Source organism: Rhinopithecus bieti, unplaced genomic scaffold (assembly GCF_001698545.2).
Source record: "Rhinopithecus bieti isolate Rb0 unplaced genomic scaffold, ASM169854v2 scaffold_47330, whole genome shotgun sequence".
NCBI classification, from domain to species: Eukaryota; Metazoa; Chordata; class Mammalia; order Primates; family Cercopithecidae; genus Rhinopithecus; species Rhinopithecus bieti.
Window position 1 is genome coordinate 15,617 of NW_016818665.1, and position 6,353 is coordinate 21,969.

Here is a 6,353-nt window from a genome sequence, read left to right on the forward strand (position 1 = left end):
GTTTTCACTATGTGAGCTCTTTTTTTGTTTCTAATGAATTTTAGAATAGTTTTTTTTTTTTTTAATATAATTCTGTGAAGAATGAGGGTGGTATTTTGATGGGGATTGCACTGAATTTGTAGATTGCTTTTGTCAGTATGGTCATTTTCACAATACTGATTCTACCCATTCATGAGCATGGAGTGTGTTTCCATTTGTTCGGTTGTCTGTGATTTCTTTCAGCATTGTTTTGTAGTTTTCCTTGTAGAGGTCTTTTGACTCCTTTGTTAGGTGTATTCCTAAGTATTTTATTTTTTTTGCAGCTATTGTAAAAGGGGTTGAGTTCTTGATTTCATTTACAGGTCAGTCGCCATTGGTGTATAGCAGAGCTACTGATGTGTGTACATTAATTTTGTATCCTGAAACTTTGCTGAAATCATTTATCAGTTCTAGGAGTTTTTGGAGGAGTCTTTAGGGTTTTCTGGGTATACAAACATATCATCAGCAAAGAGCAACAGTTTGGCTTCCTTTTTACAAATTTGGATGCCCTTTATTTCTTTCTCTTGTCTGATTGCTCTGGCTAGGACTTCCAGAACTGTGTTGAATAGAAGTGGTGAGAGTGAGTATCCTCCTCTTGTTTCACTTTTCAGAGGGAATACTTTCAACTTTTCCTCATTCAGTGTGATGTTGGCTCTGGGTTTGTCATAGATGACTTTTATGACATTAACGTATTTCCCTTCTATGCTGATTTTGCTGAGTGTTTTAAGCAATGCTGGATTTTGTCAAATGCATTTTCTGCATCTATTGAGATGATCATGTGAATTTAAAAAATTCTGTTCATGTGGTGTATCACATTTGCTTACTTGTGTATGTGAAACCATCCCTACATCCCTGGTATGAAACCCATTTGATCATGGTGGATTATCTTTTTGAAATGCTGTTGGATTCAGTTAGCTATTATTTTGTTAAGGATTTTTGCATCTATATTCATCAGCAACATTGGTCTGTGGTTTTCTTTTTTTGTTATGTCCTTTCCTGGTTTTGGTGTTAGAAGGATGCTGGTTTCATAGAATAATTTAGGGAGGATTCTTTCTCTATCTTGTGAAATAGTGTCAATAGGATCGTTACCAATTCTTCTTTGAATGTCTGATAGAATTCAGCTGTGAATCTGGTCCTGGACTTTTTTTGTTGGCAATTGTTTTGTTATCATTTCAATCTCACTGCTTGCTATTGGTCTGTTCAGGGTTTCTACTTTTTTCTGGTTTAAGCTAGGAGGATTGTATATTTCCAGAAATTTATCCATCTCCTCTAGGTTTTATAGTTTATGTGAATAAAGTTGTTCATAGTAGTCTTCATGGCGTTTTGTATTTCTGTGGTGTCAGTTGCAGTATCTCCCACTTTGCTTCTAATTGAGCTTATTTGGTTCTTCTCTCTTCTTTTCTTGATTAATCTTGCTAATGATCTATTATTATTTTTGTTTTCAAAGAACCACCTTTTCGTTTCACTTATCCTTTGTATTTTTTTGTTTGTTTGTTTGTTTCAGTTTAGTTCTTCTCTGATCTAGGCTTTTCCTTTTCTTCTGCTGGACTTGGATTTGGTTGGTTCTTGTTTCTTTAGTTCCTTGAGGTGTGACCTTAGATTGTCTTTTGTGCTCTTTCAGACTTCTTGATGTAGGCCTTTAAGGTTATGAACTTTCCTCTTAGCGCCACCTTTGCTGTATTTTATAGATTTTGATAGATTGTGTCACTATTAAGATCATTCAGGGGCAGATTATTTAATTTCCATGTATTTTCATGGTTTTGAGGGTTCCTTTTGGAGTTAATTTCCTATTTTATTCCACTGTGGTCAGAGAGGGTAAGTGATATAATTTCAGTTTTCTTAAATTCATTGAGACTTATTTTGTGGCCTATTATATGGTCTATTTTGGAGAATATTCCATGCAGTGATGAATAGAATGTATATTTTGTGTTTTTTGGTTGAACGTTTGGTACATATCTGTTAAGTCCATTTATTCTAAGGTGTGGTTTAAATCCATCGTTTCCTTGGTGACTTTCTGTCTTGATGATCTGTCGAGTGCTGTCAGTGGAGTATTGAAGTCTCCCACTATTACTGTGTTGTTGTCTCTCTCATTTCTTAGGTGTAGTAGTAATTATTTTATAAATTTGGGAGGTCCAGTGTTAGGTGCATGTATATGTAGGACTGTGATAGTTTCCTGTTGGACGAGGCCTTTTATCATTATATAATGACCCTCTTTGTCTTTTTTAAATGGTATTGTTTTAAAGTTTGTTTTGTGTGATATAAGAATAGCTACTCCTGCTTGCTTTTGGTGTCCTTTTGTGTGGAATGTCTTTTTCTACTCCTTTACCTTAAGTTTATGTGATTCCTTATGTGTTAGGTGAGTCTCTTGAAGGCAGCAGATACTTGATTTGTGGATTCTTATCCATTCTGCCATCCTGTATCTTTTAAGTGGAGCATTTAAGCCATTTACATTCAATGTTAGTATTGAGATGTGAGGTACTATTCTATTCATCATGCTATTTTGTTGCCTGAATACCTGTTTTTTTTTTTCTTCAGAGTTTATTGTTTGTTATTTTATAGGTCCTGTGAGATTTATGCCTTAAGGAGGTTCTGTTTTGATGTATATTTCGAGAATCTGTTTCAAGATTTAGAGCTCCTTTTACCAGTTCTTGTAGTGTTGGCTTGGTAGTGGTGTATTCTCTCACAATTTGTTTGTCTAAAACAGACTGTATCTTTCCTTCATTTATGAAGTTTAGTTTTACTGGATGTGAAATTCTTGGCTGATAATTGTTTTGTCTAAGGAGGCTGAAGATAGGGCCCCAATCCCTTCTAGCTTGTAGTGTTTCTGCTGAGAAATCTGCTGTTAATCTTATGGGTTTTCCTTTATAGGTTACCTTGTTCTTTTGCCTCACAGCTCTTAATATTCCTTCTTCCATCTTGACTTTAGATAACCTGATGACTATGTGCCTAAGTGATGATCTTTTTGTGATGAATTTCCTAGATGTTATTTGAGCTTCTTGTATTTGGATGTCTAGATATTTAGCAAGGCTGGGGAAGTTTTCCTTGATTATTCCCCTCAAATATGTTTCCCCAACTTTTAGATTTCTCTTCTTTCTCTGGAATGCCAATTATTCTTAGGTTTGGTCGTTTAACATATCCCAAACTTCTTGGAGGCTTTATTCACTGTTTTTTAAATTCCTTTTCTTTGTCTTTGTTTGAGCTCTGAAGTTCTTTCTTCTGTTTGTTTGATTCTATTGGTGAGACTTTCCAGTGCATTTTCCATNATTTGGATGTCTAGATATTTAGCAAGGCTGGGGAAGTTTTCCTTGATTATTCCCCTCAAATATGTTTCCCCAACTTTTAGATTTCTCTTCTTTCTCTGGAATGCCAATTATTCTTAGGTTTGGTCGTTTAACATATCCCAAACTTCTTGGAGGCTTTATTCACTGTTTTTTAAATTCCTTTTTCTTTGTCTTTGTTTGAGCTCTGAAGTTCTTTCTTCTGTTTGTTTGATTCTATTGGTGAGACTTTCCAGTGCATTTTCCATTTCTATAAGTGTGCCCTTGCTTTCCAGAAATTGTGATTGCTTTTATTTACTCTATCTATTTCACTGAAGATTTCTCCCCTCATATCTTGTATCAGTTTTTTGATTTCATTAAATTGAACTTCACCTTTCTCTGGTGCTTCCTTGATTAGCTTAATAATCAATCTTTTGAATTCTTTTTCTGGCAAATCAGGGATTTCTCCTCGGTTTGGATCCATTGCTGGTGAGCTAGTGTGATTTTTTTTGAGTGTGATAAAGAACCTTGCTTTGTCATATTACCAGAATTGTTTTTCTGGTTCCTTCTCATTTGGGTAGCCTATGTTAGAAGGAAGATCTGGAGCTCAAGGCTGCTGTTAAGATTCTTTTGTCCCATGCGGTGTCCTTTGATGTTGTATTCTCCCCCTTTTCCTAGGGATGTGGCTTCTTATGCACTGAACTGTAGTTATTGTTATTTCTCTTTTGGGTCTAGCCACCCAATGTGGTTACTAGGTTCTGGGGTGGTACTGGGGGTTGTCTGTCACAGCACAGAGTCTTGTGATGTGAACCATCTTCCAGTCTCTCAGTCATGGATAGAAGCACCTGCTCTGGTGGAGGTGGCAGAGGAGTGAAATGGACTCTGTGAGGGTCCTTAGTTGTATTATTGTTGCTTATTGCACGAGTTTTGTGCTGGTTGGCCTCCTGCCAGGAGGTAGCACTTTCAAGAGAGCATCAGTTGTGGTAGTATAGGGAGGATCATGCAGTGGGTGGGGCCCTAGAACTCCCAAGAGAATAAGACTTTTGTCTTCAGCTAATAGGGTGGGTAGAGAAAGACCATCAGGTGGGGGCATGGTTAGGCATGTCTGAGCTCAGATTCTCCTTGGGTGGGGCTTGTTGCAGCTGCTGTAGGGGATGGGGTATTGTTCCCAGGTCAATGGAGTTATGTTCCCGGGAGGATTATGATCACCTCTGCTGTGTCATGCAGGTCACCAGGGAAGTGGAAGAAAGCTGGCAGTTACTAGCCTCACTCAGCTTTTGTGCAATCCGCGTTCTGTCTAAGACACTTTGCATTTGGTTAGAATTGTTATGAAGTTCAGCTGGAGGTTTCCTTCTCCTTGTATTTTTCCAGTTTCTCTGGTAGCCCTCCCCAAGGACTCCTGTGAGACAAAGTCAGACATGCCTTCTCTGGGGACTGAAAGAGCTCACAGTAGTCTTCTCCCTGCTTCCTCTACTCCTGTATTTCACTTGGCTCTCTAAATGATCTCAGCTCCAGGTAAGGTCAAATCCTTCTCCTGTGATCTGGACCTTAAGGTTCCTCAGTGAGGGTGTGTGATTGGGGAGGATGATCCCCTTTCCCACTTTCCCACTTTGGGCACTCACAGTATTTCAGCTGTCTCCCAGGTCCTGCAGGAGCAATCCACTCCCTTCAAGGGGTCTGCGGATTCTCTCAGCTTTCCTGCAGTAGCTCTTGAAGCAAAAGCTCATGATGTGAGTCTCTACATGCTGTTCTGTCGGTCTGAATAGGAGCTGCGATTTAGTTCTGTCTGTTATCCGCCATTTTTTTCTCCTCTGATTCAAGTTAACTTTCTGAGCAACACCAGTATCCCAGATTCCTGTGAAGTGGATCTTGAATTCATAGCAGCTTTTGTTTTGATGTAAAAGTGCACTGGCTAAACAATCTCATATTCCATATATTCTTCTGTCATTTTTACAATGACAACATCTGTTCCCATATGTCATATGTCCAGCTGCATAACTGGCATGACCTTCAGAAGGATGTGGCTGGTCCCACTGTCTCTGCAGCACTGCAGACAGCACAACACTGAGGTGGCCATCACACAGAGACCACTGACTCTGCAGTCCTTGATCTTTTATCTGTCTCTATAGATTTGCCTTTTCCAGAATGTCATGTAGTTGGAACCATATAGTATGTAGCCTTCTCAAATTGGCTCCTTTCATTTAGCAATATGCTTTTAAGGGTTCCTTTTGCTTTTGTTGGCATTTGGTGGCAGAAACAGGCCAAGGATACACCTGATGAGAGACTCAGGGTTTTCTCCCTCTTGAAATTTCCTCCAGGCATTGTTTTTGGAAGACATTTGAATAATTTTCACGAAGAACCCAAACAACATGGGAGAATAAGTAGACGATTGTGCCAGCTGGCTGTATGTGTCTGGCTAAATTCTGAATAACAGCTCTGGTATATTGTAAAGTAATTGTCCCTAGTGAATCATGCCTCCCAGTATCTGTGTCTTTTTATGGTTCCTTTCCACACTGACACTTGGCCAAGTGACTTGCTTTAGCCATTGAAACATTAGTACATGTGATACAAACAGAATCTTAAAAAGCCGTTGTGCATAGGAATTGTCCTCTTTTGCTCCTGGGAACTCTTGGGACACGTATGAAAAAAGACCAGGCTGGCCACCTTGAGGATGAGAAACCACGCTAAGAGAAAGGCTCAGCTAACAGAGAGCACCAAGTGCCACGCATATGAATGAGGCCATCTTAGACCACCCAGCTCCAGCTGAGCTATTGGATAAATATTGTCATATGGTTGACCCAGGAGAGTCCAGCAGAAGAAGTACTCAGCTGAGTCCAGACCAAATTCTTCATCCCTAATATTTGTAAGAATTATAAAATGATTATTTTACACCACTAAGTTTTGAGGTGGTTTATTGCACAGCAATAAATAATCACTGCAATAATGATCTTAATTTGAGTTACCTGTTATGGACCATCAGCTAAAACTGACCTGCCTGTACATGTGTTGACAGGATCTAAGTATAGAGAAATTAAACACACTGAGGGTACAAAAAATTTACATTCTTTTGAAATTAAG

The 6,353-nt window shown here is 38.8% G+C and overlaps 1 pseudogene; it reads right to left on the reverse strand.

The window, feature by feature from the left end:
* Positions 1 to 5,352, reverse strand: part of LOC108518747 (SPRY domain-containing protein 7 pseudogene) — an 8,299-nt pseudogene extending 2,947 nt beyond the window's left edge.
* Positions 5,353 to 6,353: the final 1,001 nt, after the last annotated feature.